Here is a 10,421-nt window from a genome sequence, read left to right on the forward strand (position 1 = left end):
CCGATTGTGAGTTTCATACCTGAGAGTCCTGCGGGCTTCAAACTCCCATCTTCGGACCTGGCAATTTGCTCCGGATCTAAGGCCAGAGTGGTGATCGGGGCCGCGAACCCTCCGAAGATCAAATCTCCTCGGATATCAGCGACATGGTTTATGTTCCCACAACTGATCTGATGACCAGGGGCGTAGCTCTCGATATGTTTGAGGTGGCCAGTTGAGTTGGCACGCAGAACGAAGCCGCCAAACACAAAAATCTGGCCGGGGAGGAAAACTTCCCCGAAAACGGCATCATTGATGATGATCGAATGAGCCATCCATCCTCTGTTGACGGCACAGTGGAGCTCCCAATGAAAGCACCAATGTCGGTATCAAAACCGACCGATCTCAGGTAGGGGGTCCTGAACTCTGCATCTGTGGATCGAAGGAAACAAGAGACGAGGGTGACACAATGTTTACCCAGGTTCGGGCCCTCTTAATGGAGGTAAAACCCTACGCCCTGCTTGATTGTATTTGATGAGTATAGGGGTTATAAGAGTTGATCTACCCCGAGGTCGCAATGGCTAGACCCTAGATGTCTAGTCTATGTGATTTGTCTTGGCCCCTATAGACTAAACCCTCCGGTTTATATAGACACCGGAGGGGTCTGAGGTTGTACAGAGTCGGTTTATGGAGAAAGGAAATAATACATCTGAACGCTAGGCTTGCCATCCACGCGAAGGAGAGTCCCATCTGGACACGGGGAAAGGTCTTCTCCCTTATATCTTCACGGCCCATAAGTTCAGCCCATAACAAATAGCCCGGACACCAGAGGACCCCTTAGTCCTGGACTCCCTCAGCCCGTACTATTGTAGCACTTGTTCCGCCCTGTGGAAGGAGAGGAGCATGGTGGGGTTGCCAAACAGAGCTTCCAAACTTCCTTTTGCTTTCTTATTAAGACGTGACACTTGCACCATCGATACACCGTGTCTGCCAACGTGTTCTTAGGTAAACCCATCACCCGAGATCCCAACGGGAGAACACATGACTATATCTGAAACGACAACTTTTGAAGCTTTCAACTTGTTTATCACTATGCAACATTCTTCCTAGCAGTATGCTCTCGAAATGGTTGTTAACCCCACCAAGCAAGCTAAAAGGCATGTCGTATGTGTGGTACTGAACGTCACAACATCACAAAAACTTCAACCTACTAGCCCCTATTGTCCACATCAAATTTCTTATCCTACTAGAAGCATCTGCCCCCACCCTAAACAAAGAATTGGGGGTTCTTCGCACCAATTTCATCAAAAACTTAAAAAAACAAAGTCCCGACTTTGGAGACCTTGTTTCGTTAAGGGCACATCCTCAACAGTCCCGAAGACCCCTCCAATTATGCTGTACACTTTGCTTATGTTGATGATGTTCTTCAGTAGGCTCCGGAGCAGGCCCTTTATGTACACGTCAATGTGTTTGTGTGATGGCCAGTGCAAGATCTCCCTACAGTTTGGATCAATATTCAAAAATATCATTCGATTAACTGATTTGATTTATCACTTATCGGTGTGTGACCGCTAAGATTACAACATATCTTTGTTATTTAACATTTGTGCCAATTTATCGCCCTGACAAGCGATTAATCGGCAGGGCCCCATGGCAAAAACCCCAAAATAGGGTCTCCCTGTCACTAGCCTTCCGCATATCACTCTTCATTCCTCATTCCACAGGACATGCGTTGTTGTGTTGTCCAATTTTATTTGTCATTAACTCCTTTTTTGACATGTAATATGAAGTTATGTATTGAAATAGTGTTGTCATAATTAAATGGTTAGAACACACTGATGATTGTTTCCATTTTTACCTTATTAGTTCCATGAACCAGAGAGTTGCAAGCATAAACTGACCGATTAATAGTCAATTGATAAAATCGATTAATTGTCTGATTTCTGATTAATCTGTAATCTCCAGCCGACCGACACACTAACGATAAGTGATATCCTCAACATTGGTTTGGAGTCATGACTTGGTTATGCTTCACCCGATGCTTCGTTATGTACCACCCATTATCTGAAGTCCTTAGCAGCCTAATCATCGCGGGGAACTCGCAACGACAAGACCTTGTATTCTCGCGCAAGGGCTTCCCTTGGTCCACAACATTTCCAAGAACAATTTTAGCATCACAAAAAGTCTGGAGCAGATCAAAAAGAAGAAGCAGGGCAAGCAGATCTGCCTTTTACCGAGCAGCCGCAAACAATCACCTACATGGTCTTCTGTTTCTCTGACGATTCAACCGGCTCTTCCTGTACCTTATGCCGAACCCGTGTTCCTAGGAATACAAATTGTAAAAATTGTATGCCTCAGTCAATGAGTCAAACATTGTGCCCAATTCCTGTTTTTTTTTCTTAAACGAGGGCTTAATTAAGAAGAAAAGAATTGCCCAGTAAATTAACGAAAAACTGGGCAAAAACTGACAATTCCGGATTAACTACTTCGTATCCGTCTCCTTCTGCGAAACCCTGTTTGGACTTCTCGAGAGCCCCCATCCTCGCAGGCACGACGTGCACTCGCTTGGATTCGCTCCCATGCGAACCCTGCAATAAAAGCAGACCCAACAAAAGTCCCAAGATGCCTTTTTCAGGGAAACGTCAACAAGGGAGGTGCGACAGAGCATCAGTTTGAAGTTTAATATTGGCCTGAATTTATAACACTACACCATCAGAGCGAACCCAGATTTATTTGCAGCCAAGCCGATGCACGCGCACGAGCTAGAGTTTTCTTTGCCTCAGAAGAGCGCACACCAAGGGAAAAATATGCCCCAATTCAACAACATTATTGATCGTGATTTTTTTGGAGAGCACTTACAAACCTGTTGTTGCAGCCCCAGACTAACTCTTGCTCTCTCTCTCTGGCTCAAACCAAGGAAGAAGAAAGAAAAAAGTAGGGGAGGACACGGTGGACATAGATGGATTCCTGGGGACGAACGCCCGCTGCTCATACAGCCCGCCGCTCGTACATTGTGCTCTTGGCTCACACCACGCACAGGCGCACACACACGCTACACACACGCCCTGCATAGACCGCACCTGGCGCACCCGACGCTAGTCGTCATCGCTCAGGCATAGCTTATTGCCAGCACTCATTTCCTAAGCCATGACCTCGTCATCGTCGGAGTTGTTGCAGCTCCTATTATTATCGTCGTCACGGCCGTGACCCAGCCCACGGACCCGACCCGACGCATCGACGTCGGTCGCACCATGCTCCGTCACGACCCCGGCGACATACGCCGAGCTCCTTCTCCACCGGCGACACACGCCTGACGTCCCTTTGCGCCCCGCACGTCCCACGCGCACCCAACGCGCCCGACGAGCCCAACCGCACCAGTGCGTCCCGCACGTCCCGCGCGCACCCGGCGCGTCCGACGAGCCCGACCGCACCAGACCCTCACCGCGTGCCGCCTCCGCGTCCGCCATGGCAGCCGCCAGCGACAAACGCCGGAAGGATGTAGCCGAACTCGAGCACGGACTCGAGCACCACGGCGACATACGCCTCCTCCCAACGTCAACCGCACGCTCGTACACGCGCCCGCGGTCCTGACGCGTCCAGTGCGCCCCCATAACACGCACCGGTCGCGCCCGGCTCGCCGCCGCGGCTTATTGCCCTGCACCGCTGCGGCCTCAACCACAGCGCACCACCTCCATGCCGTCACGCCGCGCCACCGCAGGCTCTGCGCCACCACGCAGGTCCACCGCGGCCGCCACGGCTCCGTGCCAAGCGCCTCCACGGGTGTCGTGCAGAGCCGCCGCGACATCTGCGCCACCACGCAGGTCCTCCGCGACCTCCTCGTCTCCGCGATCACTGTGCTCTTCGCGCGCACGACATCACACCGCACAGCCGCGGACTCGCCGTGCGTCGCCGTCGCCACGCACTCGCCGCGCGCCGCAGCCGATGCCTCCATGTCGGCCGCGCACGCCACCGCGAGCCATTGCCGCCCCTCGAACCTTGTGGCTCTGAATACCAATTGTTGTTGCAGCCCTAGACTAACTCTTGCTCTCTCTCTCTGGCTCAAACCAAGGAAGAAGAAAGAAAGAAGTAGGGGAGGACACGGTGGACATAGATGGATTCCTGGGGACGAACGCCCGCTGCTCGTACAGCCCGCCGCTCGTACATTGTGTTTCCACCAGAGCACAAACTCTTGGCTCACCCCACGCACATGCGCACACACACGCTACACACACGCGCCCTGCATAGACCGCACCTGGCGCACCCGACGCTAGTCGTCATCGCTCGGGCATGGCTTATTGCCAACAAAACCCTCTAACTCCCATTTGCGACATCCGTCCCATCGTCACACACATGCTTTTCCCAACAGATTATGCTGGACTGCACTTTCAGGGGGAAAACTAAATTTTATTTTCTTGGTAGTTATGCAGATGAAGGGAATTTCTAGCTACTCATGGTTAAACTGACAAAACGACCAGTCGGAACAAATCGATCCGCTACTTAATTGATGTCTCCCACATGAACCACTTATCCAGCGCCTTGGTCAGCAAAAGAACCTACTGCTATCACCACCCCAAACGAACAATTTTTCATCCATATACAGAACTAAACGCAATTTCTGATAGTCAGCAGCAAATGCCAGACCATGTAAAACAGATACGCAAAATACCTTTTAATCCACTGAGGCGTTTTTGGATCTCTGCAGAGCGCCGTCTCTACTGTCCTCGGCCCACTGTTAACGATTGGCAACCTGCACGCGAAAGCAAACACCGAAAAAAGCACATCCGGCTCACGAACGAGGGTGCATGTTCATGCCCGGCGCATAGAACCTAGTCCCTCCGCCGCCAATGCACGACGGCTGCTTGGTGGCAAAGGACGGGGGCGCCCGCGGAAGTAATGTCTTGAGGACAGCGAGGGACAAACCTGCAATCTCCGGGGCACGCCCATGGCGGTTGCCATCGCCTATCCAATCGCCTCCCCTCCATCCCCTAGGGTCCGGAGAAATTTCAGGTGATACCAAATTTTAGGTGCTACCATGATGCAACTTTCTGGGTCATTGGATCTCAGATACGATGGCATCTTAAGAGCTATTATAACTGTGCGTAGTGTTGAAACATTGAATAACTTTTTTGTTAAATGTTCAAGAACTCCGAGAACCGTCGGATCTCAGATCCAACTGGTCCCTGGACCCCGTATCATGGTAGCACCTAAGCCTTTGTATCACTAGATATCTTCCACCTAGGGTCCCTCCCTGGATTTTACACACATCACCCCTTTGTTGTTAATCATTTTTTCCTTTTTAGGTGGTCTCACAGGGAAAATCCTGGACCATGGTCCAGCTAGACTTACGATCCTGGACTAGCGGCCCTTGTCCAATAGGGCCAGTCACCTGCATGCTGGCCCACTGCTGTCGGCTTTACGGGTATCTGTATGTGTCGACCGCTTTCTACGTCCTTCACGTACGCCGCTAGTGGGAATACTTTGTTTTTCACAGCTCACACACTACCCCATTCAATGCTCAAGCACCTACCGATCAAGCCAATTCGACGGCCCAGATAATAGTACTATATACATGTATGAGCCATATGGCTATCATTTTCATGCCAATTTCAGCTCAGTTGGCCAACCTTTGCCATACACTATGTTCCTTGCCCAAAACTACTATCCGTTCCATGCCAACGGAAGTACACAAGGATGTATACAAGTCAGGCCCTCTGCGGTTGAGGTAATACCCTACTTCCTGTCTGTGATGTTGTTCTCTTGCGTAAGGTGTGATTAAGAATGTTGCAAATCATCAACCAGGTGCTCCAGGACACTTATATAGAGTGCGTCAACACTAAAGCTACAAGCTACAACGGCTGGTTATAAATGTTTTGTATAACGGCATTACTAAAAACCGACAATTTCTTGCCATTACAGACAGTAACTGAAATATTAAACAACTAGTGGAGGCTGCATATAACGTCTGTGTTTAATGCCTAGTGGAACATCCACACACAACGCCTCCTTAATTGCTCCTGGCCGTTGGCCTGCTGTAAAACCGACGTCTGATAAACCTACTAACGAGAGTACTGATTGACCGGCAATCAGGCTAGCGATTGTTTTCGGACTGGTGTCCACTTCGACTAGGACGCCACCCCCCCTGTTGTTGTTCTTGACTGGGTCCTTAGCATACATGGGCTTGGTCCTACATTGGCCTTTAGTTTGGCCTCCACAATGGTGAATTACCTCGTCAGGTTGATCGTCACAATCCTAACTAATTACTCATAACTTACATTATAATATTGGAGACTAAGAATTCGGTTTTAGATTTCTTTTTGTTGTGTTGCATGGAACTTTTTTTTATAATCCACTGCCGTAAACATCGACAATAATAGAACAATTTGTTGTGGATATGAATTATCATGTTAAATCCACTGAAATGCAATCTAGCCTACAACTTACGTGCTTTTATTAAATTATTTATCTAGTTAGAGCTGTGGTTGTTGAACTCAATAAACTCTCCACTACACGCACTACTTTTGTTAGCAATGATATGCCATAATAATGACACACTTGTGTATACACATAATTACTTAATTATTTCTCACACAATATTTCTCAAGTTTGTAGAATATATTGTACTTCCCTTTTTATGAAGAAATTTATGCAATGATATCCCCTTGGAACAAAATAATATCTCACCATACAATCGTGATGGAGATACACTTATTTTCCCAAAAAAATGTGACATGAGTTGTTCAGATTGCTCCACAAAAGGAATAAGAATAAGATGGCCAAGAGAACAAGGCTGGTCAGTGTAGAGGGGCCAATGCTAAAACTATTTCTAGTAGTGATTCAGATATGTATGGTTGGGCAATACAAAGCACCTATTCCCTATGTGGGCAGGGCCAGCCCTGTGTTTCAGGAGGCCCTAGGCAAACTCGAAGACATGGGCCCTTATGTCCTAATACCATATATGTGTGTGTGTGTGTGTGTGTGTGTGTGTGTGTGTGTGTGTGTGTGTGTACGTGCTATATAAACTATATATAACTTAGTAAGAGTAACTTTCAACCACACATCTTTAGTTTAAAATTTGACTATAATAATTCAATTGACTCCATCGAAAACAATAATAACCAAATTCAAACTAACTCCATCGAGAACAATAATACTAAAAAGATAATTAAACTTTAAACTCGTTGGACAATGCCGATAACTTTACACCCATGAACTTTTCTTGAACACATATTACCACTGAAAGCTAGTAGCAAGGCTAACTATTATATAAAGAAGACAGTAGTTCGGCCGCCCTCTATCCTTGTATTGGAAGCCTTGCGTGTATATATTATATATCGCATCGCCATCACCATGTGATGTTATTTTTATGTTGTTTCAGCAAGATGCTTTATGGAAATCATGTGTAGGCCTGTTCTGTACTGGGCGATCACATAGATTTTTTATCTATTGTTTAGCTAAATAAGAGTCGATGGAATATTGTATATATCATTGTTCACATTCACCAACAACATACCTACGTATCTCATCTTGGATGCATTTTTTTTTTGAGAATCTCTTGGCTGTATTGTATGTCCTGACATATACTATATCAATTGTATGATTATTAACGGCAGCTCTCCCCAGCCGAAAAATTCTCATCGACAGCAAATTCCATCTTTAGCTTCTCCTCTCTGAAATAATCGGAGTTGAAATCTATTCGGCAGGAGAGCCTCTGGCTGGGGTCGCTTGAGTCGGCCACAAACACATATAGCACTGATGGCACATTCAGCTGGTCAGATATTTAGTCCCATTTAAGGAAGTCTTGCCGTCGCAGCCGAGCTCGGGAGACAAGCGCTGCGAACTGGTACACACGATATCACTTGGCGGTGACAGTTTTGCTGTAAAACACTCAAACTCCAACTCTCCAGCTTCTGCGAGTTCCTCGAGGGCAGCTTCCCCAACTCCTGAAATTTTACACTCTGTCCATCATGGCAGCCAGGAGTTCAACTCCAAGAGTTTCCGCGTTTAGCGTTGCTCCGGGCACAGAGTTGGCGGAGCTCGGAGCTAGATCGTTGCCAAACGCACCTTAAGATACGTGTAATCTGTAAATCATCTCATATTCTACATGTGCCTAAATATTTGTTTGCAGAAAAAGGGAAGATAGGGGTGCCGTGTTAGTTTAATCACATGTCATTCTTGCAGTTTATTGTAAAGTAAGAAATGATATGCACTTGCATAACACGAATTGATACATTATTTCTTGGAATAGAGTAACTCAAATTCGACAGAAATGATGAACATAACATATGACTAAGAAAACCAGTAGAAAAACAATGGAAAGGTGTGATGTATCAGTCGCCACACTACGACAAGCTAGACCCCACATACTGGATCTTTGGGAGCTTACAAACGCTCTCTAAAATCTCCAATGCTGTACTAGAACTCTTTCTCTTGAGGTTTTCATAGTCTTGGCTCGCCATTACTTCACCAAGTATTGTTGGAGATGCCATAAATTTGAGGCAAGCCTGTTTGAGATCATTACACTGATGTTGATCAGCTAGCGCATATGTAGTTGCCACTGTTTGTACATCAAGACAGCTGCAAAGAGTAGCCTCACATATGAGCTTCAACTTTTCAATTGCGTAGCGATCCGCAGCCTCGAGTAAGTGGCGTACAATCTCTTTTCTGTCCTCGTCATCAAAACCGTCGAAAGGAAGCACCAAGCAGTCTGTGTACACAAAATGTATGAGAGCCCACGTCAGGTAACATATCTTCCACGATTACGGATGACCCGTCTTTCTCCATCATTGGTCCACAGAGCTGCGCCCTAAACACCTGTGACCTTGCCGCGAGCACTACCCTATGTGCAGGAAATGCTTCACCTTGGACGCTGAAGGTCACGTCCGCCCATTCTTTTGACTCTAGAAGATCTGCAAAATCAGTTGACAGTTCTGGTGGTGGCAGCTTCACTTGGGGTGATAATAAGTCACTGCAAGTCACCAGTGGATCTTTCATAACAGTGATGGAAAATTCAATCAAGAAGCGGTCAAATTCCACATATTCTGCTTCAAGCAAAGTTTTCCCCGTGACCTTCTCCCACCCTCCCATCCTATATTTTCCTTCTGCACTAGATAAGTTTAACACTCCGGTTTGAGTCCACTCTGTGCATTGTCCTCCTGGGGAGATCAAACGATAGCAAAATATTGCACTGACTTCTGCATTTTCGCTCATAAGCTCACCAATAATAGAGATGTGGTTTTGGCTTTCAGCATTGATTCCTTGTGGGTAGAATCTAACTGACCAGTCATACCCACCAACTTGGAAGGCATGGGACCTTAGAAAATTGCCCAATCCAGTTTCCTTGATGAAACTATAGTTAGTAACCGCGAAGATGCAGGTCGAGTCTGCAGTTGCGAAGTCCATGTGCAATACAAGTGCCTGCAATTCCACACAAGATCTAATTAGCACACATATATGCTTCATTATTTTACAATAACAGAGATGTATGTACCAGTCCAAAGTTGTGACTCAATTATTGTAGGATGAACTGTCAATACACTACTCGGCCTGGACACAAGTTATGGACCAAACTCACCTTCCCGCAGCAAACAAGAGTTGCATCACAGGGTAGCATTATCTCTCTTTTCCTCTGGCTTTCACACAAAAAAGAGCTCCACCCGAATGTTTTGACTCCTAACATCAGAGGAAACGAACGTTGTTCCTCTGGTCTGCTATGGCGCTCCTCTCAATTAATTACTACAAACAAAATGGCACCGCAAGAAGACCAATTCCAACTGAACAGCCATTCGTACAATTTTTCCATTGGTAAAACTCCATGCATCTTTTTATTTTCATGGAAAACTCCATGAATGTCCTTATAAACTGTACTTATACTACTTCTCACATAAAAAAACAAATCTATACGAACCATGCATGCATCTACCTTTGTAGTACTACTACTAGTCTCTACTGTGTCTACTGCTACTACCAGCTATGGATTGAATAACGGACCTTGGAGTTCAAGAGCGCAGTGGAATGACGACCAACGGTAGAAGGGATCCCAAAGCAAAATCCTGGCCGGCAGGCTTTCGAAGATTGGTAGAGATAAATGGAATCTCGTTGCTCACAAGGTAGCCAACTTAGGGAGAGAGATCAGTATTTCTCGCTCTGGGTAGTTTGTTCCTGCTAATGTGCGTGGTTGGGTTTTAAAGGATTGAAAACTTGCCTTCTCGTGATAATAATTGTGCGCTATCTATTGCAATCGGCAAATATTTAGATAATTTTAACGCCAGGCCAAACAATCCCATTACAATTAATACAATAAATGACCACTTATCTGTACATAAATATTCTGACAAAATTAACTGGCGACCATATATCTCCTGCGATATGTTCCGTAAATGCACAAAATCCTCACCAGTTTCTAGCAACTACTTCCTCTGTCTGGATTTATTAGCCTCCCTTGTATT

The 10,421-nt window shown here is 46.4% G+C and overlaps 1 pseudogene; it reads right to left on the reverse strand.

Annotated features, from left to right (window-relative positions):
• Positions 1–2,458: 2,458 nt before the first annotated feature.
• LOC119334100 lies at positions 2,459–9,775 on the reverse strand (annotated as a pseudogene).
• Positions 9,776–10,421: the final 646 nt, after the last annotated feature.

The sequence above is a fragment of the Triticum dicoccoides genome, chromosome 7A, assembly GCF_002162155.2.
Source record: "Triticum dicoccoides isolate Atlit2015 ecotype Zavitan chromosome 7A, WEW_v2.0, whole genome shotgun sequence".
In the NCBI taxonomy this organism is placed as follows: Eukaryota; Viridiplantae; Streptophyta; class Magnoliopsida; order Poales; family Poaceae; genus Triticum; species Triticum dicoccoides.